The sequence below is a fragment of the Amblyomma maculatum genome, chromosome 10, assembly GCF_055883805.1.
Source record: "Amblyomma maculatum isolate TAMU_Amacu chromosome 10, ASM5588380v1, whole genome shotgun sequence".
Classification (NCBI taxonomy): Eukaryota; Metazoa; Arthropoda; class Arachnida; order Ixodida; family Ixodidae; genus Amblyomma; species Amblyomma maculatum.
In genome coordinates this window covers 116,360,716-116,384,697 of record NC_139353.1, presented here as the reverse complement: position 1 = coordinate 116,384,697, position 23,982 = coordinate 116,360,716, and the positions used below count along the sequence as shown (strand labels likewise).

At 47.9% G+C, this 23,982-nt stretch overlaps 1 long non-coding RNA gene across 1 annotated transcript in view; it reads right to left on the bottom strand.

Annotated features, from left to right (window-relative positions):
• Positions 1-23,982, bottom strand: part of LOC146177302 (uncharacterized) — a 64,895-nt gene that overhangs the window by 22,557 nt on the left and 18,356 nt on the right. The window contains exon 3 of the long non-coding RNA XR_014701299.1: positions 13,637-13,810. This is a non-coding gene — a long non-coding RNA (uncharacterized LOC146177302). The remainder of the gene's footprint in view (positions 1-13,636; positions 13,811-23,982) is intronic.

Sequence of the window (23,982 nt, the reverse complement as noted above, 5' to 3'; positions counted from 1 at the left end):
TTGCTGACGAACGGAATCAATGTACCGAAGACCCTCCCGTGACGACTCAGCCCGATGCTGTGACTACGATGCCTCCGCCGCTCCATGAACCCGAAACTCGCAATCAACCTCCAGCCGATCACGTTGTTAGCTCTGACCTTTCCGTTCTGGTCGACGGACACCCAGTAACCGCTTTGGTAGACACCGGAGCAGACTTTTCAATAATAAGCAATAATTTCGCAGATCGGCTCTCTAAGGTGAAAACTGAATGGCTGGGGCCGCAAATTCGTACTGCTGGCGGTCACCTTATGACGCCGATCGGACGATGCACTGCCCGAGTAACAATCGCGGATTCAGCCTTTGTAGCCGTTTTCGTTATCCTGCCGCACTGCTGCAAGGACCTCATACTCGGCACGGACTTTTTACGTGAGCATGCGGCCATTATTAATGTTCGTCGCCGTACTGTAACGTTTTCGGCGCCTGCAACAATGACCGCTGACTCAGAACAACGCCACGCACCTTTACGCATCGTTGACGCGGATGTATCCATGCCGCCACGTTCGTCTGCTCCCGTCACGGTCAGGTGCGACGACCAGTCCTGTGCTGCCGGTGTTGCCGAACAGAACACAGAGCTTCTGTTACATCATGGAGTCTGTGTTGCACGCGGTATAGTTCATCTGACTAATGGCCTAGCTCACGTGCTGATTACGAACTTCGGAAACGAACGGCAACGCATCGCTAAAGGCACCAGGGTAGCTTACTTTGAAGGTGTCGCAGAACCTGCCCACGATGCTTTGTTCTTGAGACCAACACGTCTGCCAGCCAAACGCCCAACTTCGACCCTGATGTGAATCACGCTCTATCACCGGCAGAGAAGGAAAGACTCGTCGGGCTACTCTTTCAGTTCCAAGACTACTCCTCATCCGCCTCCGCGGTTAAACAGACGCCCTTGACCAAGCACCGCATAATAACCGACGACCGCACCCGACCAGTCCGACAGAACCCCTACCGAGTGTCACCGCGGGAAAGCGAAGTCATTGCTCAACAAGTCAACGAGATGTTAAATGACGGTGTCATCAAGCCACCGAGGAGTCCCTGGGCTTCGCCTGTTGTCCTCATTAAGAAGAAAGACGGAAGCTTAAGGTTTTGTGTAGACTACCGTAAGCTCAATCAGGTCACAAAAAAAGACGTCTACCCGCTGCCACGCATTGATGACTCATTAGACCGGCTGCGCCACGCGCGATACTTTTCATCGCTTGATCTTAAGAGCGGTTACTGGCAGACCGAAGTCGATGAACATGATCGCGAGAAGACAGCGTTTGTCACGCCCGATGGACTTTATGAATTCAAAGTCCTACCTTTCGGATTGTGCTCCGCTCCAGCGACATTTCAGCGAATGATTGACGCAGTTCTATCTGTTCCTAAATGGCAGATGTGTCTAGTTTACCTGGACGACGTTGTTGTGTTTTCACCAACGTTCGAGGAACACCTCCAACGTCTCTCCGCTGTGCTACGGGCTATCAGATCTGCCGGCCTCACGTTAAAACCACAAAAGTGTCACTTTGGCTATGAAGAGCTCCGGTTCTTGAGCCACGTCGTCAGCCATCGAGGAGTTCGTCCCGACCCCGCTAAAACAACAGCCGTCAGCAAATTCCCTACATCATGTAACAAGAAGACAGTTCGCCGTTTCTTGGGCCTCAGCGCCTATTACCGCAGATTTATTGAAAACTTTTTACGCATTGCCGCTCCGTTGACACGTCTCACCCGGGATGATGTCACCTTCACCTGGACGGACGAACAGCAAAAGGCATTCGACGAGTTACGGCACCGCTTGCAAACAACACCTGTGCTTGCCTATTTCGATGCGAATGCCGAGGCTCTGGTCCACACAGATGCCAGCAACGTGGGTCTAGGCGCTGTACTCGTCCAGTGGCAAGATGGTGCCGAGCGAGTTATCGTATACGCCAGCCAGACTTTGTCCCGTGCCGAATCGAACTATTCCACCACCAAAAAAGAATGTCTGGCTGTTGTATGGGCGGTGATGAAATTTCGACCCTATCTTTATGGCCGGCACTTTCGGGTTGTGAGTGACCACCACTCTCTGTGCTGGTTAACGAACTTGCGAGACCCCTCCGGACGCCTTGCACGATGGAGCTTACGGCTACAGGAGTTCGACATGACCATCGTGTATAAGTCTGGACGTCAGCACAACGACGCTGACTGCTTGTCCCGTTTACCTGTCGAGGCTGCGCGGGAAGACGAAGAACCAGACTTTCCCCTTATCGCAGTCGTCGACGAGCTCACTGTTTCGCAGCAGCAACGTAACGATCCGGCTCTCGCGCCACTTATCGATTTTCTGGAAGCGCGCACTACAGAAGTTCCCCGTCTCTTCGCCAGAACGCATTCATCGTTCTGCATGCGAAACAATGTCTTATACAAGATCAACTTCACTCCGACGGGAAGAGATCACCTCCTCGTCGTACCACAGTCACTTTCCGAAGAAATCTTACAGGCATGTCATGATGAGCCCACCGCGGGTCACCTGGGGTATGCTAAAACTCTGGCCCGAATTAAGAAGAGTTATTACTGGCCAAACCTTGCGGCCGCAGTACGACAATTACGTGAGAACATGCCATGATTGCCAGCGACGGAAAACACCGCCTGTGAAACCGGCCGGTTTACTGCATCCTGTTCAAGTGCAAAGATGCCCAATCGAACAAGTTGGCATGGATCTGTTGGGTCCTTTTCCAATCTCTGCATCCGGCAACAGGTGGATTATTGTCGCTACAGATTACCTCACGCGTTCCGTTGAAACGAAGGCCCTCTAGTGTGGTACGGCAATCGAGGCAGCGAAAGTTTTCATCGAACGCATAGTCCTGAGGCACGGCGCCCCGACAGTTATATTAACGGACCGAGGCACTGCTTTCACTGCCAAGCTACTGGAATCTGTCATGCAGCTAAGCGGCACTACCCATCGCAGGTCAACCGCCTACCATCCACAAACTAATGGCTTGACAGAACGTCTGAACAAAACTCTCGCGGACATGATGTCCATGTACGTGGATGTTGAACATCGGTCTTGGGATGACGTCCTCCCGTACGTCACGTTTGCGTACAACACGGCGCAGCAGGAAACAACGCAAATGACGCCGTTCTCCTTATTGTACGGCCGCGAAGTTTCGACAATGCTCGAAGCCATGTTGCCCCACGACGGCCGTGACCTCGAAGATGGCGCCGAGGAGTTCACTCAACGCGCAGAAGAAGCGCGACAAATGGCGAGGGCACGCATCCGGAACCAGCAAGGCCGAGACGCCCAGCGTTACGATCACCGCCACCGTGTAGTGACTTCGCACCGGGCGACAGGGTGTGGCTCTGGACTCCGATTCGACGTCGGGGACTATCTGAAAAACTTTTGAAGCAGCACTTTGGGACATACAAAGTGCTCCGTCAGCTGAGCGACGTCACGTGCGAAGTGCTTCCGGACGGCTTCTTCGTGCTTCTTCTACTCGTCGCCAGCAGAAATTCGAGGTTGTCCATATCGAGCGCATGAAGCTGTACTTTTCGCGAGAAAATTAGCGCACCGCCTAACGCATGTTGCTTGCTTTATTTTTTTTTTCTTTCTGCTTTCGAATTCATCAAGTTGACATTTATTTTTTTTAGAGAGTGGGGTAATGTAGCGTGTGCAACAGCAGCCGCTAGGCGGCTGCTCATCGAGAGTCTCGTGCGCGGACTCGAAGAAGTGGCCCCGTGGCGTTCGAGAAGAAGCTGAAGTCTGCTGCTGTCACTCAGTGCTCTCTTGGACCTGCTCTTCTGTGCTTACTACGTCAACCCCCTATTAAAACCGACCTTCTGGTTACGGGCCTGAACGGCTACGTGACAATATGTTTATTGTGTGTCTTTGTGCACTCCGATAATCTTAGGACTCTTTCGAGCAGGTTGCTTTTATATATTTTTGGATGGCGTGCTTTACTGTGATGAATTGCTATTTTATTGTTTACTGGCTTATTATACTGTGAGGTTTTTTCTTGTCTGTGACCAATACCGCCGGTGATCTGAGTGCTCCACGTGGATGACTATGTGATAGGCCTTTGTGATATGGTTTGGGTGTTTCATAAAAAAATGAAAGGGCTTGCGCGAATAAACATCAGTTGATAGTTGGCGCCTGTCCTGTTATTTTGGTGTTCCTTCCTTGTCCTCGTCCCTTTCGCGCCGTCTTCATAATTCACTTCAACCATGAACCAACTAGCCCAAAGCAAAGTGCTCCTTGAGCACTGCCTATAACTTCACCGTCCAGTAAACTTCTGTGCGTCTCACAGATGTCTTTTTGTTCAAAAATATGTGCATAGTTCCAAGAATAAAAGTTCTACATTAAGTATGCTGCAATACGTTCACATATTTTAGGATGCATTCAAGTGTGTTTCCAGAACATGTGCTCAGTATTGCTTCAAGTAGAGGGTGGTCAACCCATGGTTGCAACCACTGCCGTTTGTGTCCACTGGTGACAGGGAAAGCTAGAAAACATATAAGATAAAGCGGAAAGAATAAACAAAGTTGCATAAAATTTTTATTCTGTTTCAATGACCATTAGCGGCGTAATGTTTTTATTCTGTAAGCAGAAAATATCTGGCATGGATGCAGGCTCTGATTTTTCTGAAGTGGACGTAGTTAATGACCAAATATCGTAAGTATTAATTTTGACCAAGTCTTGGGTAGGGAACTCAAAGAAAACCGACATTTACAGTTGTTCCTTCTGAGGATAAAGCTTATGAAACAGGCAAATACGAGAAATTATGAACCTGACAGCATGAAGTGGAACATTTTGCCTTTTTTTCACACATTGCGTTGTGAATGTGGACGCTATAGCGATCTGAGCGACTTTTGCACTCTCCCGGGCATTAGTTAGATACAAGGCTTGGGTTCCATATTAATGATGCGTACTCCAGATGTAGTATGCATTTTGTTTTTCGGTGAAAATGGTGGAAGTGAAATGTTCCGTTTTTGGTACTAAACATGAGATCTGCTCTGGATGATATACATTTAATATGAGCTTTCTAAATATCGATATTCTTATTATGTACCACACATACTTTCAAGCGGAAATAAAGATAAGTAAAAAAAATTAGTAGTGGGACAGGATGATTCATTGCGGAAAGCGTTCAGCTCCATTTGCCAGACAGGGCCCTAGGAAGCCATATTATTAAGGTAAGGCTAAAGAAACATCATATAAACAATATTTATTTTAAGTTATAATAAACTTTCGTCCGCGAAGAGAGAAGTGGAGCTATTTATTTTAAGTTATACTAAACATTCGTCCGCGAAGAGAGAAGTGGAGCTAGAAACACAACAGGTAAGCAGTTAATATAGATAGTTATGTTGCTCCATATGCGGAGCGAAAACAGTCAAAAACCAGCGAAGGCTATCAGCGTATCTGAGTGCAGCGCTTCATCATCAGGTATTTCAGGACGCAAATAGCACCCCTTCCAGATATCACGTGGTGGTGAACATTTTGTGTGTATGAAACAAAGGCGTTTGCGTTGAACCTAAATAAAATTTTATTATGCTGCCTTCCGCCCACAAACCGCTACGTAGATGGTGGACATAGCAGGAATCGGATCGAAGGACATGGAACTGCGAATGCACCCTCAAGTTACCAACGCTCAAATTATATTAGGCAAAGCAACATCTAGGTGAAGCCGGCAAATCTTACGAGCAAGACCAGGAGCAATGAGGAAGCGCCCGAGAGTATGTGGGCTCATTAGAAACCTCGTCTCCACACATCTGGTGCGGCAAAAATGACAGAGGTCGTCTGCGGGCTTCTATCATGAGCAAAAATTAAAAAAAAAACTGCTCGCGGAACTGCACAGATAATTATTAGCTTTACAAGCAATGTGGCAAAACCTTGTGCTCACGGCTCTTGAAAGCAGCAAACAAACGTCGCAAGCGGTGGTGGCCTTTTTGTGGTAGAGCACCTGCCACGCATTCGGGAGGCTCCAGGTTGGATTACTGGTTTCGCAAGGTTCCCACCGATTTTATTCGTACAATATATTGTGTTTTCATAGCAGCTGCGATGGCTTGTGCTGTTGACGGCGTGAGGGGCTCTATAAGGTAATTAACCGGAGCAGTTCGCTTATGCACACGATATGGTCCCTGGTATCGACTCAAACTTGGGCGACTGGCCTGAAGTAGAAGAGGTCGTCCGTAGCCACACCAACGAGTCCGAACGTTAAGCAGGCGGCAGACATGAGGATTCGGCGCAAATGTTTTTCTGGTGGTACTGATGTTTAGCTGTGATCTGACGACACTATTCGGCATAGGCAGTGGCTTGAGAAATGGGTGTCAATTCGGAGGCGCCAGAGTGGTAGGGTAGGATCGTGTCCATTCTGCACGAATGTTCGCGGCCATACTAGAGAAAATAAGGCGAGAAAAATAGGGTATGAATGTTACCACGCAGTCCCAATGTGAGTGCGTAGTTTAAATATACCTACCCATCATATCTCCAAGGGTCCGATTAAATCGCTCGACAATTTCATTTGCCTGGGGATGGTAGGAACACGTCGTACAATGATTAACACTGCCCACCTGAAGAAGGCCTTCTACGACATTAAACAAAAATACGCGACCACGGTCACTAAGTAATCCTTGTTGCGCACCGTAACGCAGGATAAGGTTCTCAAGGATGAAACCAGCGATGTCACGAGCAGTTGCAGCTGGTAAAGCGGTAGTTTCAGCCTATCTGGTGAGATGGTCGACGGCAACAATGATCCACCTGTTACCGGCGAAAGAGCAGGAAAGAGACCCGTAAATATCAATTTCAACACGTGCAAATGGCCGAAGTGGGCACAGGAGAGGCTGCAGGGGATCTGGAGGGCATGGTAGCTCCTTGCGGCGCTGACAGTCGATACAAGAGCGGACGTACTTGCGAATAAAACGATACATGTCCTGCCAGTAGTAGCGATGATGTAGACGAGTATATGTTTTCAGAAATTCAGCATGGGCGCCCTGTGGACAACGAGCAGAAATTGCGGCCATCAGGGAGGTAGTTTCAGTGGTAAATGAGGTTGTCACGGATAGTAAAGTGATGGGCTTTACGTCGTAGTGCTCGAGAAGGATGGCACTGTGATTGGTGGGCCAGAAAGCTCATGAGTGAAACAATCCGGGGATCTTTGCGCTGCTCAGCCGCCATATCCATGGTTTCAAGGGAAAAGGAAGTGAGGCCGGCGACAGCGTGTGGTTCACGGCCAGAGGTCACGGAGGAAAGTGAAAGGACGTCGGAGTGCTTGCGACCAGAGCGATAAAGGACACGAACGTCATAGTCTTGTAAACGGAGAGCCAAGCGGGTGAGGCGGCTGGAAAGATCTTTGAAGGACGACAGACAGTAGAGAGCGTGTTGATCGGCGATGACATCGAATGGCGGACCATATCTGCAGGACGAAATTTAGTGACGGCCCAAATGATCGCCATACATTCACTTTTTTACTATATATAGTTGGTCTCTTTGGTCAGGGCACTACTCGCGCAAGCTGCGACGAACTCAGGGAAACCAGGTTTGCACTGTGCGAGAACGACACCGGTACCAATGCCTCTGGCGTCCATGTGGAGCTCGGTAGGAGCGCACGGGTCGAAGTGGCGTAGTATCGGTGGGGATGTCAGCAGTCGGTGGAGAGTAGTAAACGCTTTCACATTCAGGTGACTAGGCACACACATCGGGGCATTCAGCAAGAACGTGGCTCAAGGGGGAAATAATTTCGGCAAAATTTCTGACGAAGCGGCGGAAATACGAGCAAAGCCCTACAAAGCTGCGCAGTTCATTAAGTGAGGTGGGTCTGGGAACTTCCACCACTGCACGAATTTTGGCAGGGTCCGGCAGGACTCCGTCCTTGGGCAAGACATGTCCGATTATCACCAGGTGTCGAGCAGCAAATCGGCACTTATTCAAGTTTAGCTGCAAGCCTGCGTCGCTCAGACATCGAACACTCTCGAGGCGAAGAAGATGAGATGGAAAGTCCTTCGAGAAGATGACATCATCTAGGTAGCAGAGACATATCTGCCACTTTAACCCGCGGAAGATGCTGTCCATCATGCGCTCAAATGTGGATGGAGCGTTGCACAACCCACAAGGCATGACATTAAATTCGTATATACCGTCTGCCTTTACGAATGCGGTTTTCTGGTGGTCTGCTTTACCATTGGCACCTGCCAATAGCCAGAGTGGAGATCCAGCGAAGAAGAGTATCCAGCTCCCTGCAAACCGTCAAGGGCGTCGTCGATGCGTGGGAAGGGATAAACGTCCTCCTGAGTGATCTTGTTGAGCCGACGGTAGTCGAAGTAGAACCGTATGCAGCCATCCTTTTTCTTTTCTAGCACGACGGGTGAAGCCCACGGGCTGTGAGAAGGCTGGATCACTCCGCGCACGAGTGTCACTACTTGGGCATCAATGGCATGGCCTTTAGCGGCTGAGACTCGGTAGGGGAGCTGGCGCAGTGGTGCATGGAGGCCGGGGTCAATATCACGGCTAACCGCGGTTGTACGTCCCAAAAAAGTTTTCTGAGAGTCGAAGCAGGACCTTTGATGCAATGCAACGAGCTCGTCGCGCTGGGTAGGCGGCAGCGATGCGTCGGCAGAACGGTCGAAAATATCAAATTTAGTCGAGTCGGTGACGCCAGTGGGAGGAGCGGGGGTAGTATGTGAGGCACTGTATGGTTTGTAATAACACTAGTAGCGTCGTCTGTTTAATGAATTGACAGTGCCAAGCGATTCTCCTTAAAGTGATTGAAAAAGGCAGCGGGTTGGCGACGTACAGAACGCTAATACCACCGAAATGTTTAGCACGGCATGCGGGAGCAGCACATATTTGCGATGAGCACAGCTGATGGACGGTTAGTTTATTACTGTAGCGTCATTGATGGCGTAACATTTCACAGTCACAAGAACAGAAGAGGAAGAAGAGACAGCGAAGGCGTCGGCAGCGAAAATGGGTGCAGCGTTGTGTCTACGAGAGTGCATAAAGCGACAACAAAGCAATGTGAGCACGTGCGCATTCGCTGATGGCATGATGCGTGGACAAAATGTCTCATTCGAGGTTTATTTCATGAGAAGAGTGAGCGAGAACGATGAATTCAATAATGTATGAGAGGCCTTGTATGACGAGCCGTACGGTGAACGCAGCAACTGGTCGAATCGTTTCGGCTCTCGCGGTTCGCGATAAAAGATCGAGGATTGGCGTCGTCACTTTTCTAAGTTTGCGGCCCAGGTTCCAACTAATCACCGATGCCGCAGCCCCAGTGTCAACAAGCGCATGGACATCACGCCTTCGACGAAAACCTCAATATTGCTTACAGGGCTTGATACAGTTACTGAGGACGCAGTTCTTGCTTCCGGAACTGCGGCGCTTAGGTTTCCTGCTGAAGGAGTGGTGATCGTCGGGTGATAGGAGAGCGGGACCGACGGCGGGGAGATGCGAAGGCGGACAAGAGGACTCAGCTTCGAAAAAAGATATGCCGTAGGCTGGAGCGCGCCCGTAGTCATAAAAACGGGATTCACATGCAAGGCACTATAGTGCCACATGGCCAGCTACACCGCAGAGGTAGCATATCTGGCGGTTATCTTGAGCGCGCCACGGATTCGGATTGCGGGACCGGTGCGAGGCCGAGCAGGCTGCGTAGGTGGCACTGGATGCACGGGCAGCCGGCGATTGAAGGCATGGTTTGGGGGAGCGTACTTTGGCGTTTCGGGCGGTGGGAGGCTTGCGATTTCGGCGTATGTCAGCGGAGCGACCACCATAGGGGTGGGTTGGTACTTTGCAGGATCTGATCGACTTGTTCCTGAATGACACGCTGTAGAGGAGGCGACAGAGAGGAAGAATCGGGCCGGCAGGTAACCAGGGACAACTGTAGAGCCACCTCTTCCCGCATAAGCTGTTTTATTTGCTGAAGAAGTGCTGGGTGATCCTGATGAGCACCGGGAAGATCCAGTGTCGATAGTGTTTCATCCGAGGAAATGGCATGGTGAGTCATGAGACGCTGTTTGCGAAGCTCGTCATAACTCCGGAACAAACTCTGCCGTGTCTAGTTTATCTTAATGGCGTCGTTATCTTTTCAAGCACCTTCGCTGACTATCTTTTGCGCCTCGAAGCGGTTCTTCGTGCTACTCGGAACGCCGGACTCACACTCAAGCCTTCGAAATGTCGATTCTCTTATGGTGAGCTGAATTTTCTTGGACATATAGTCAGCCACAGAGGCTTGTAACCAGATCCCGAGAAAACAGCGGTCGTGGCGTCCTTCACATATCCGTCTTCCGAACAAGTCGGTCAAAAAACTGTCAGAAGTTTTCTTGGTCTCTGTGCTTACTTCAGACGTTTTCTACCCAAATTCGCCCACATTGCAACTCCGCTTATCCGCCTTACGAAAGACAGCGTCGACTTTTGTGGAATGAAGAGCAAGAGTTCACATTCATGAGTGAAAATAGCGCAAAACGTACACGAAGGACGGAAGGACGACACGGATAAGCACTTGTTCTTGTCTTCCTTCTGTCCTTCGTGCACTTTTTGCGTTATTTTGCATCATGAACGTTCACCAACTCGCCCAACTTTCGGCATAAGTTAGCATTCAGCTGACTAAAGCAATTCCTTTTGTCACCAACTATATTAGGGCACTTTGATCAAAATGCCACGCTGAACTGCACAGGGACTGCAGCAACAAAGATCTAGAGGCAGTGCTTGTACAATTCCAGGATGGTACTGAGCGGGGTATTGCGTACGCAAGCCGAACTCTTTCTAAGGCGGAAGGCAATTACTCGACAACAGAAAAAGTGTGCCTCGTCGTCATCGGGGCCATAACGAAGTTTCGGACTAATCTGTACGGCCGCCTGTTTCGTGTCGTCACCGACCACCATTCGCTGTGCTGGCTCGCCAATCTTAAGAATGTCGCGGGTTGACCCGTAGGTGGAGCGTTCGCCTAGAGAAGCGCGAAGTCATGCCGACGCACAACTCCGGGAGAGAACATCATGATGCTGACTGCTTGTCTCGAGCACATGTGGGACCGTCGCCAGGAGGCGCAGATGATAAGGAAGACAGCTTTCTTGGGGCCTTGAAGTCTGATGATATGGCAGATCGGCAATGACATGATCCACAGCTTCGTCAACTGATGGCGCATCTCTCAGGAGACAAAGATGCGGTACCTGCGGTTTCCCTGCGTATTCTCCCTGAATGTAAGGACCAGAGTGATTTCTTGTACAGGAAGAATTTCGACTCCAGCAAGCGATCGTGGCTTCTTGTCGTGGCGCAAGACCTACGCAGTGAGGTCACTGAAGGGTGCCACGACTATCCTACCACTGGTCATCTAGGATACAGCCTACCGTTTTCGCATATTCGAGATAAATATTGCTGGCCGAAACTCGCAAAGTACATAGGTCAATATACAAGAACCTTTCGCGAGTGCCAAAGGCAAAACACACCTCCTACGCGCACGGCGGGTCTTCTCCAGCCAACCGAGCCACAGACTGCTCCCTTTCATACCATTCGAATGGATTTTTCGGGCTCATTTCTGACGTCGAAATCAGACAAGAAGTACGTTATCATGGCGACGGACTAACTAACGCGCTACTCGGAGTCCCTCGTACTTCCAGCGGGAACGGCTGCTGAGGTAGCCAAATTTGTCATCGAGAGCATTGTCCTCCGGCACGGTGGCCTAGCAGTGCTGATTACTGACCGTGGCGCCGCGTTTGTGGCGGAACTCACTCAGAAGATCTTGCGCCTAAAGTGCACCAGCCACGGCCGAACCACAGCTTATCATCCGCAAACTAACGGACTAACGGGGATGACATCGCGGACTAACGGGGAAGCTCATCAGAACTATAGCCGATATGCTCACCATGTACATGAACGTCGACGATCGTAACTGGGGCGAAGTACTGCCCTATCTCAGGTTCGTTTATAATACTTCAATCCAGAAGACCATCTGCATGTCCCCCTTCCAGATAGTGCAATGAAGGCAAGTAACGATCATGCTTGAGGCTATGCTGGCGCACGCACCACCAGACGACGTAGCTGATGATGTCCGACTAGTATGCGAACGCGCGGAGGAGGCTCGGCAACTGGCCACACTCCACATACGAAAGCAACAGAGTACCGATGCTCGTCACTACAACCTCCGGAAACGTGACGTAAATTTCCGGCCTGGAGACAAGGTGTAAGTGTTGACACCGATTCGCCGTCGAGGGCTTTCAGAAAAACTCATGAAACGGTATTTCGGTCAGTACACAGTTGTTCGTCACGTCGGTAAACTTAGTTACGAGCGGCTGCCATGTATTAAGCAACCGTCGTGAGGCCGTTCCTCGCTTCCTGACATTGTGAACGTAGTGCAGCTTAAGCCGTATTACTAGTGATTGCAGAGAACTCTTCCTTTTACTAGCGAGTGTTTCGAGACCGTGTGTTCTTCTGCGCGGAGGTCAATTTATTTTGTGTCTAGCATCGGGACGATGCTCCTTTTCGGAGGGAGGCAGTGTAGCCAAAGAATAGAAAGTATTGGTGTTATTTGAAGAAAGAATACGACAGTGCGAGCATACCTTTCGGTGTTCTGAGGATCCCCGCCGTCGCACTGGTTGCTGCTTCTGCCCTGCTTACCTGCAGTTGCTGTTATTGCCCTGTCCAATGGCTAGGACGCGACAATAATGCTACGCGCTGCCCCAGGTCAGCAGGGCTATATTGACCAGGATTTGCTATTTGTTTGCATATTTTCATACTCGGTTGCAGTAGGCCGAGCATAACGTTGTGCCCACATGTAGACATTGCGAACTGCGACAAGGTGGTACTCTTGACTACCTTATACTAAGCAACAGGTTATATCGAATTCAGTAGAGTAATTGTCAGGAAAAACGCAACCAAAAAAAGTCGTACAATTTACCTTCTATGAGGTGCGCTCCAAAATTTATCGCATATTGGCGATGAATATGTCAACATTTCTCGATTGTCCTCGGACAATAAGAATATTCCTCGCTGACTTCAACTTCGCATCTCAATAGTATTGCTAGGCCGTTTTTAGTGATCACATCGAGTTCAGTTTATTATCCAGCTTACCGAAACCAAGCGAGGCCAGGCAGAGGTCGTAGGCGCTTTAAAGGCAAGCTTTTATGGACAAGCAGTATAATCAGATATCAATGCAAGGTAACTGTTCATTAATAAGCATGTAAATAATAAAGCTATAAATCCGATATTGACCTGCATATTATATCCAAACGTGAAATAGGGCTGCTTCATTTGGATTTCCTTGACTTCTTGGCATACCGTGTGTTTACTTTTTTTAGGTCGCACTATTTGTGTATGTGCGCTTCTCTTTACAAGCCGCCAAGTAGCATAGCAATGAGAGTTATATGCCTGCATGTATTTTATTCTCGTCCTTTTGCCGCCGTGTAAAGGAGCTGTGGGCTTTTGTCAAGCTGGAGTTTCTTCGAGTAGCTTTTACTCGCAGCGTCCTCCATAATGTTGATGGAAACAAAGAATAATGTTGTTATTACGGTTATTATTATTGTTATTATTGTTGTCAGATAGCTATATTATTATTATTATTAATATTATTTGCTCTCCCACCAGAATGAATAAGGTTTCAGTGGCCACAAAATGTAACATTATTGAGAAGAATTCTCGCTTTGTAAATTAGCTTACCACAATCTTCTGCAGAGGTTATGCACTCCCCGTCTTCTCGTCACATCGCGTTTTTTGTGCACGAGCATTGGAATGACCAAGGTTTGCATTTTAACGATTTCACCCTTGGGCACCTTTGCTCGTGCAATACCCCTGATTTAGGGCAAAATCCAAGTCTCTTATTGTTGTAGCAACCTGAAGGTTGAAAGAGGAAGCAATCAGTGAAAAGTAATCACAATAACATAGACATTTGTTACGTACATGTTGAAATACTCGCGTCCCTTGCGTTCAAAATCGCTAGCGCTCTGCGTAGCTGTCCAATAAATTTGTGGCATCTAACATTTCACGACTCTAAGAAAAAATTACAGTTGCATCCAGTTTATGATAATATAAGCCTATGCATGTTAGACCAGTGTTAGCTTATTTTAACGCAAAAGTAATGGCACATCGCAGCTGGCAAATAATGCCACGTAGCCTTTTGTGCGCAGAACGCAAGACTATAATAGGGGTAGTCTTGGATGGCACTGGGACGAGAGCCAAGTACGCAGAGAGCGGTTCAAAGAGGATCCTAAGTCTCTTCTGCCGGGTGCACGAGAGTAGCTGAGAGGGACGGTGCCATTTGAACTATGCGCTTCTAACAGTAGAAATAAATTTTTGTTTGGAAGGCTAACTTTATTTAGGAGGAAAACGTTCCGAGAAATGAAAATGCTTCAATTACTAAAGAACGACTTTTCCCACTAACCACCTACTTGCAGACTATGTCCTGGTTACGAGACACAGTTTTTCTCTTGCTATAAGTTCAAATACACCACAAGTAAATTTGATGCCTATTGTGAAACCAACTAATTGAAATCCTGCCTCCCCATCTCCCTTTGAAGTAGGCAAGACGGACTTATATACTTATCAATTTGTCTCGAAAGAGGAGTTGGCAGAAAATGGGCTTGAATATAGAATTCTTGCTCCGCTCTCCTGAATAGCGGCTAATTCAGGAAAGCATCTTCATAAAACTTCGATAACTGTCTCGACCAAATCTGGGTACAGCACTATGGATTCTCTTGAGCTTGCATATTGTTGCACTGTTACTTGCTACTTCTTTATGCAGAACAATGTGCAGCCACTATAGATATCTTCCAGCACTTTTACGTACGGCTCGTCTACCCCCTACTTTCGCAATGCCTGCATCACCGCCGAGGTTTCAACTGGGTCAACTGCTTTTTCGTAATCAATGAATGCTATGTATAAGGGCTGGTTATATTCCGAGCATTTTTTTATCACCTGGTTGAGGGTATGGGTATGGTCGATAGGCGAATACCATTTCCGAAAACCAGCTTGATACTTTGCTTGACTGCAGTCTAAGGTTGTCCTGATTCTATTAGCGATTACCTTAGTAAATATCTTATGCGTTACATTCAGTAATCTGATTGCTGTGTAATTTTTAGGTTACTTATGAATGAGGATAATGTTTACATTCCTCCATGGTTCCGGTAGCGTCGATGACACCAGGCACTGCGTATACAAGGTGGTTAGTTTTTCTAGCATGATATCCCCCTGGTCCTTTAACAAATCTGTAGTTATCTGATACTCTACAGCTGATTTCCCCCTTTTCATAGTTTCTAATGCTTTCTGGACCTCGTCCTTCGTCATTGGTGGAACGTCTGACTGTTTTACCTACCGCCAATCTCATTACGGTCCTGACTACTTTGGCGACTGTACAGATCTGTATAGAACTCCTCGGCTACTTTGACTATCTTGTCCATATTCGTGATGACGTTGTCCGCCTTGTCCCTTATTGCATACATCTGGGTTTTGCCTATGCCCAATTTATTTTACCGCTTTAAGGCTTCCCCCGTTCTGGACTTCGGAATGGGCATGGAAAAGTCCTAATGGGAAAGCTAAAAATGAAATTGACTTCATATTGTGTTCAACCCCCGCCATTATGCAAGATGTAGAGGAAACCGAAAAAGTGCAATGCAGTGGCCACAGGATGGTGAGGTCCTGAATTAGCCTAATTCTGAAGAAAGAACGCAACAGATTAGTAAGAAAGAAACCCATCAACGAATTAGCGATGTGGGGGAGGGCAGATGAGTTCAGGATCTCGCTACAGAATAGATATTTAGCTCTAACCGAGGATGGCGACATTACCCGATAAGCAATGAACAATAATTTCAGAGATATCATTACTAAGTGCGCTGTATAAGTAGGCGGTAGGATAGTTAGAGAGGATACCGGTAAGCTGTCTAAGGAGACGAAAGATTTGATTAAGAAACGCCGGAGTATGAAAGCGTTCATTCCAAGAGACAAGATAGAATTGGCAGATATATCAAAGCTGATCAATAAGCGCAAGGTGGCCGATATAAGAAAGTACAACATGGAAAAAATTGAACATACTGTAAACCATCTACAACTAGCTGTTTGGACATGGACATGGGCAGGACATGTAGTGCGAAGAAAGGACAACCGATGGTCGCTGAGGGTAACAAACTGGATTCCAACGGAAGGAAAGCGTAGCAGGGGGCGGCAGAAATTTAGGTGGGCGGATGAGATTAAGAAGTTCGCAGGGGTCAATTGGATGCAGCTAGCACAGAACCGGCTTAAGTGGAGAAATATGGGAGAGGCCTTCGCCCTGCAGTGGGTATAATCAGGCTGATGATGATGATGATGAAAATATTGACCATCGTATGGCAGTAAATATTTGAAGTTGACAGGTCATTAGTGATGGCAAGAGAATATTGATTAAAATATGTTAATATGTATGGCACTTTGGCATTACAGTTCGGTAGGCAACATCGACCAATTTAATAGGAGACCCAAGCATCGCAGGGAGGCGCTGCTGGCGCCAGTGAACAGCGTCCTCTCCGGCCAACGCCATGTAATTGGTCTGGCAGAGTGAATTGCTCGCCTGTAGACATTCGTGTCTTTGCAGGTTCTGCAAGCGGGAAGCCACTCGCTTTGCGCGCGCTCGCGTTCTTTGTCGCTCGCATTGTTGAAAGCTGCTTGCGCGCGCCTTTACCGCAGTCTACTCGCCTTTCGCGCGCTTGCATTTCCGTGCTGAAAAAATCTGTCTTTAGCGTGCGCGCTTCTGCTTCTACATTTCAAACTCGTGCTTGGACGAAGTGGTGTCTGAAGCGAGTGTGCAGCAGTGTACACGCTACTATGTGGTTTTAAGAAAACAACCGACAGCAGTGGCTATTTTCGCAGCACAAATGTCAAAAAGGGATAGCTGTTAGTCAGCCATGGTCATTCTGTTGAGCAGGTTATAGAAGATAAGCTGTTATCATGAAGGCTGAGTGTGTGTCGCAGGTCAGCGATCACATCGCGTAGGATGTGGGATTAGAGGCAAGTATTTAATTTTTATTATTCCCATTCATTAAGGCCCAGATTTGTAAGGCGCATGCAACCATTCGATACGCTGTTTGCTTAATTTCTGAAGAGCTTGCAGATGTAACCTAGCTGGTGCCTATGAACTTAATAAAAGATACGTGGGCTCGTTCATACCCTAGGCGCGTTTTTCGGTATATGCCGATATGTTCATTTTGATTCCGATTGTCGTGCAATTGCATACTCAGAACATTTTATACATAGCTTCCACCTGAATAGAATGTGCATTCACATGTATACAAAGAAACATCAACCCATTGCTGCAAACGAGATATTTTCACGTTTTAATTTTCGTGAATCGCATTCAGCTCCTAATAACTGGTCCCGCAATTGATCGAGTAATTTCGATTCCACAGAGTAAATGAGACATTTTAAACTTTTGCTGCCTGGTTATTCCTTCATGGTTCCTATTGCTTTTATATTGGCATATAACTGTTTTATTCAATCACTCGCCCCGACGCGGTGACTCACGTGTTAGGGACTGTTGGTCACAGCGACGCGGGTTTGATCCCGGCCGCCGCTCGCTGGAGGCGAACTGCAAGGAGGTCTTTAGAAATATACGTGCCCGTTCAATTACCACGGAAGGGAGGGGGGATTTTTGCAGGTCTCCAATACAGCGCCCCTCGTAGCCTTGGGTCGCTGAAGTGTACGTTAAACACTAGAAAACTAAAAAAACATGTTCACTCGATTGTATCGTTGCTTACAGGTCATTGTATATATCCTGCCTTGGAGCTTCAATGTCTGCTTTCTAAAGAAGAAACAATCTGCGTCTGAGCATGAGTTGAGAGGCAGTAAATCCTTGTTCTCTTTGGTCAGTTTTTCTCTTTATGTCGTGGGTTCGAAATGAACCAAACGGCCCGTCTCTGTTTAGTGACATGTTTCTTTGCAGCTAGCATGGACATGCCCTGAAAAGCGCCAGCTTGCGATTGCCCGTGTCAAGTGTACCTGCAAGGCAGGAATTGAGGGTTGCTGCAAGCATGTTGCTGCTGTGTGCTGTTTCATAAACTCCCACGAAGATGAGTCCTGCACAAGCCAGGCACAACAATGGGCCAACCCAGAGGCAAAAATCCTAAGCCCTCTTTAGAGAACATCTGGGCCTTAAAGAAATGATTATAATAAATATGAAATACTTGCCTCACATTACACGTCATACACGATGTGCGCTGACCTGCGACACACATAGCCTTCACGATAACAGCGTTGTCTTCAACAATCTGCTCAATAGAATGCATATGGTTCACTGACAGCTCTTCCTTTTTGACATCTGCGCCGCGAAAATAGCCAGCGCTGTCGGCTCTTTTCTTAAAACCACATCGCCGCGTATACACTGCAGCACACTCGCTTCAAACACCACTTCGTCCAAGTGCCAGTTTGAAAAGTAGAAGCAGGAGCGCGCATGTGCCAAAAGCGCGCGCAAAGCGAGTAGACTGCGGTCAGGGCGCGCGCGTGCTCGCAAGCAGCTTTCAACAACGCGAGCGCGCGTAAAGCGAGCTACTTCCGCGTGCAGAAGCCCCAAAGGCACGAAAGTCTACAGGCGAGCTGTTGCGACAGCCAGCAACACAATACACTTCCCCACATTTCAAGCGTCACGCAATCACTCCAGCCATGTTTTAAACTCAGCTGTGACACCTGTTTGCATGCCTGCGAAGCCACGGCGGAGGGCCGGCGCGAGCACTCACAAAGAGAGGTAACGCGAGCGACGGGAGCAGCACACGAAGCCGCCAGAACACGTTCGGTTAACCGCCGCGCCCAACCAAAGCTTCAAAAGTTTGCCGCTTGCGGTGGAGCGCGCGCTGCAGTCGCGCAGCCGAACTTGAGGTTGGGTTCCCTACTGCAGATATGCAATGCTGGGAAGCCAAGACGACTGGCGGGAGGATATTGACCAATATATGCCAAGATATATTCGATGCTGGCGAGCAATCAATACTGGCATTGCAATATGGACCAATGTTTGTCATGATAGGTGCAATGCTGGTCAGTCGCCACAGCTTATTGGGCAATATTGGCCCCTGAAACCAACAAGTATACAATGTTGGGAAGCTACTAAGACCGGTGGGATAACATTAGTCAATATATGCCAAGATATAATAAATGTCGACAAGCCAGCTATACTGGCAGGACAATATTTACCATTGCATGCCATCATCAACTATTTTATCTGCAGATATACACAATGTCGGGAAGCCATCACGATTGGCAAGGGAATATTGACCAATGTATGCCAATATATATTCGATGTTAATAAGCCGCCAATACTGGCTGGACAATATTTACTAATGCATGCCATGTTATGTTCAGTGTTGGCCAGTGGCCACCACTCGTTGGGCAATATCGGCCACTTGAATTGAAGATGCATACAATGTTGGCAAGCTATTAAGGCTGGCTATTGACAACACATTGCCAACACATTTCCAATGGCTGGGGAATATTTGCCATCATATATCATTGTGTATACAACGTTGGCAAGCAATTCTATTCGCAAGATCATTATTGCCCGTTGATAGCCCTTGAATGCCAATCATGGGGGAGACATGTAATCACTGGTCCAAGATTGGGCAATGTTTTATCATGGCTGTACCATTATTGGTAGCGCATTGACAACGCCGGGCGACTGGTGGACCAGACGTCGTCAATCAATTTCACATAATGGGCCGGTCGCATGTGCTACCTGGGTGACTATTAAAGGATGAAGCTTTGGCATGAAGAGAAATTATTGTCATCTATGCTATGGATAAAAACGATGCATTCTGTTACTCAAGTTCAATAAGCAGTTTCGCAGCACAAGACAAAACCGAAACTAAAGTCCAAATAAAGTACGCCACGCTACCGCCGCACCTCCTCTGGCGGCGATCCATCTGGCAACCCGGAAAAAGCACTGCCAAGCGCAAGCTTGGTACACTACTAGATTACATGTCGGCCTCTGGTGCCCTCAACCTCACCTAACCCACCAACGTGCACTCTAGGCCTCAGGTTAATCTTATAAATAAATATTCATGAATGAATGAATGAATGAACAGCGGATGCTGCCGGCCCACATGACGGCGGTACCATCAGTAGCGCGCTCGTATGCACCTTTAGGTCAAAGGGGGGATGAAAAGGCAACGTGCACGCGCGCTCACTCAGTAGATGTCTTCCTAGCAAAATAGGACAGATTGGACGCACTCCGTTTTCTTGCAGGAATGCTAAATGCTGGTCTCCTTGCCTGTTACGAAGAGTGAGACGAGAGGTGAAAAGGCTAATGTGTAATCCATGTGGCGGCTGCCCATTAAAATCAAAATCTAATTAAAATTTTTGAAAATTTTACCCATTGATATCTCCGAAGTATTGCATTATACAGCATGTATGCTTTTCGAACACGCCAAGGAACAGGTCTAATTATTGCCTATCGCCCCAATTGGTGCATGTGTTTACTTCGAATAATTTACGTGAAGGAAACCGCATCATCGTCTCGATGTGAGCGTAGGTTCGAACTTTGGAAGAGCATCTTCTGTAGAAAGAGAAACCATCATTACCACAGGATAATCATACCAAACAGAAGTCCGAATATGGCATGAGAACCAAAATTCATTAGACTGGCTTCTTAACAGCTAGCTTTTCAGCCTAGCATTTATATTGAAGCGAGAGCTTCACTGGCCACTATGCAGAGATTTACGCTGTGGCACCAATTTCCACCGTGGTTGGACCACTTTTCAATTTCACTCACACCTTCCTCCCTTTCCTTAAAGTGTGCGGCAGGCGACCAAAGAACAAGTTGGAAAGCTACAGCACCTTTCCGTTCCTATGAATCAATTAAAAAACGGAGAGGCAGCCTTGGGTTGTGCGATATCTTTTACAACCTTGAAGGTCAAATATATATACTGCGCCTTCCCTTTTTTTATAAACCAGTATACAATATACAAGAAAAAAATATGAAAACATGATAAGGTGTAGATGTCTACAATTCCGTGGCGTCCACTCAAGGTATAAGGCTCCTTCCTATCCCGTAACGTAAGGAGTGGAGGTGGTGAAGGGTGGCAGTTCCTGGCCCTACGGGACTGAGACGGTAGGCCAAAGCCGCTTGCTTCGGGGTTAGCAAGCCACCGAATTTTAGCTGTTGTAGGCCGTCATTGCACCCGCTACTGCTTCGGTGATGACGACGGCCGTTGTTGTTGCACATGTCTTTCTCTCCCTCTTCTTTTTTACTTTGTTCTCTTTTTTATCTTCTGTCCGCACGAGGCAGCGGCGATGGCTCAGCTACAGAGCGAGTAACAGGCCCGTACATTTTCTTTTTCTTCTTCCTACAGGCACAACAAGAACCTAATTTATGAGTCGTCTGCGTCACTATGTTGTCACCTAGAAAAATCTCGCAGGTCATATGCAGATACTGCGTCTTTCCTTTCTTACAAAGCAATGTACAATATAGAAGAAACAACACGAGTCTTCATCTGGTTAGGTGCAGGTATCCAGAATTTCGTGGAGGATACTTAAAAGCATAAAGCTCCTTTTATTTGCCCGTAATCTAATTTAAATAAAAATTATGGCAGAAACCCGCTGCTTTAAAGGCGGGTGTTAACAGGCAATTTCTGCCGCACTCAGCTTTCAATCTAGCAGTAGCTTCAAGCCCTGCTTAAACCCCCGGAAGTTTTTTTACTATTACGCTGTTCGAAAATATTGTTGTCAACAGAGGAGGAGACTTTATCTTCACTTCAATATACTTTTTATTCGGCTGATTTATGCTTGCAAAAGAGCTAAACAATCGGTGGCGACAACAGCAACAATTCTGCGCAGCGGTCATCGATCCAATGGATCTAAGAATTCCAGTCGCAACCTTCCACGCTCATTTTAAGGAGGCGAATCAACATCTGGATAAAGCCTGCAAACATTGAGTACATCCGATTTTGCTGACAGTTCTCGCCTACCTCATTGACAGGCAGCATGCGTGTTGGTCACATGACCTGGCAAGCTCCCTCCCCTTGCAAGCTGACTATCAACCATCAGTCACCACGACTCAGCTCTTTTCAGTGACGCTGCGCACATGTTTATTTTTTTGGCGCACGTATAATACTAAACCTACATAAAAGAGGCCCGAATAAATCAATACTTTTCGTGGACGGAGCGTGGCACGACTGAATGTGAAGGGTTTTACAAACGTGTTTGGCTTGATTTTTGTGCCGTTGATGCTCACGAACATCTTTCAAGTGGCCAGCCTACTAGGCTCGAAAGCAGACGAAAGCGTTTGTAAAAGCATTTGCAATAAGCTCTTGCTGCTAACGCAAAAAGCAGTTCGCTTGCGACTCTTTCAGACATGTGCGCTTAAAAGGTCGCGAAACAGGTGAACTTATCGGCAGCACGAACAATCTATACTTGGCGCTCTCGCTTCCTCTTGTACGGAAAATCTAGACACGAAAACGGAGACGCAAGTTTCAAAGGTCTTACAGCTGTTTGGAAAGATTGTATCTTTGTTCAGCGCAGATACCATATTCAGGAACACGAAAAATACTCCGACTACGCTCGGAGTCTAACCCAACATGTCCAGCGGCCCGACAGCTTTACTAGTGGACGGGGATTGTGGGCTGTCAGAAGACAATAAAACACCGGACAGCTGTCAGCAAATAGTCCAAGAGAGTCTGGGACTGGTAATTGACTGTACTTGGTGGCAAAACCAGCCTGGAACATTGCAAAAACACACGCGAGGAGCTGGAAACCTCTAAACACATCTCAGCGCATCTTGGTCATCATATTGATAATGCTGCGGTTCGCGAACAGGAGAATGAACTAGCAAAAAATATAGGATGGCTCCGCGTACCAGAATGAGAGCGTGGAGGCCGAAAACCGGCGGCTGTCGAAAAAAGAAGAAATAGTATGGTTTGGTTTGTGGGGTTTAACGTCCCAAAAGTGACTCAGGCTATGAGCGACGTCGTAGTGGAGGACTCCGGAAATTTCTTCCACCTGGTGTTCTTTAACGCGCACTGACATCGCACAGCATACAGGCACCTTGCTTTTCACCTCCATCGAGAAGTGGCGCCGAGGTCGGGAAGATATCAATGGTTTGTGGCATTTCTCCCTTATTAAGAATCGATCAGCCCGACGCTTACAAAATAAATGCAGAAATGTCAACAAACTACTGAATAACTTTAGCTCACGTATTAAGGTTTGGGGCGTACAACCTGGATGACTTCTGGGCGCACCCGGCGCTTTTGGGTGTGGACGTGCCGTCAGGGATGACCTCGTAGTGAAGCTGTTCGATGCATCGAAGGAATCTAAACTCCTAATTACCGCTACAAGAGCTTAACACTCAGTCCGCGGCGACGTATCGCCGTCCAAACCCACACTTGTCCGCCCAGGCTGTATTCCACTTCACGTCATCGCAACGTGTATCGTCGGGCATAAGCGTGTGGCTTGTCTTTTATGCGCAGCCGGGCAAGCCGTCGGGCGTTCTCGCCACGCTGAAAGTTGGCGGCGACGCCCAGGTTTTCCTAGGCAGTTACACGAGGAAGTATTGCATCGAGCGTCGTCGTGGGCTAGCTGCCGTGGACAAGTTAGAACTGGGTCGCCCTGGTTGTCTCCTGCACGGCTGTGTTATACTAGAAGTTCAGGGCAGGATGACGTCCCAGGTCTTGTGTTCGGCGTCGACGTACATGGCGATCATGTCCGCGATCGTTTTGTTGAGGCGCTTCGTAAATTCGTTTTTCTGCGGGTGGTAGGCAGTTGTCCTGGGGTGGCACGTTTGGCTGTATTTCAAGATGGCTGTCGTGAACTACGCCGGTAATGCAGTTACTCTGTCCATGGTGAGCACTTCAGGAACGCAATGTCGTAAGAGAATCCGTTCAGCGCAAAACTTGGCAACTTTTGCTGCGGTACCGTTGGGCAGGGCTGTCGCTCCGGCGTAGGGGTTCATGTATTCGGTTGCCGCGATGACTCATTCCTCACACGCTGATGAAGTTGGGAAGGAGCCGGGAGATCCATGCAAATTTACTTAAAAGGTTTAATCGGGACGGTATTGGGTTGAG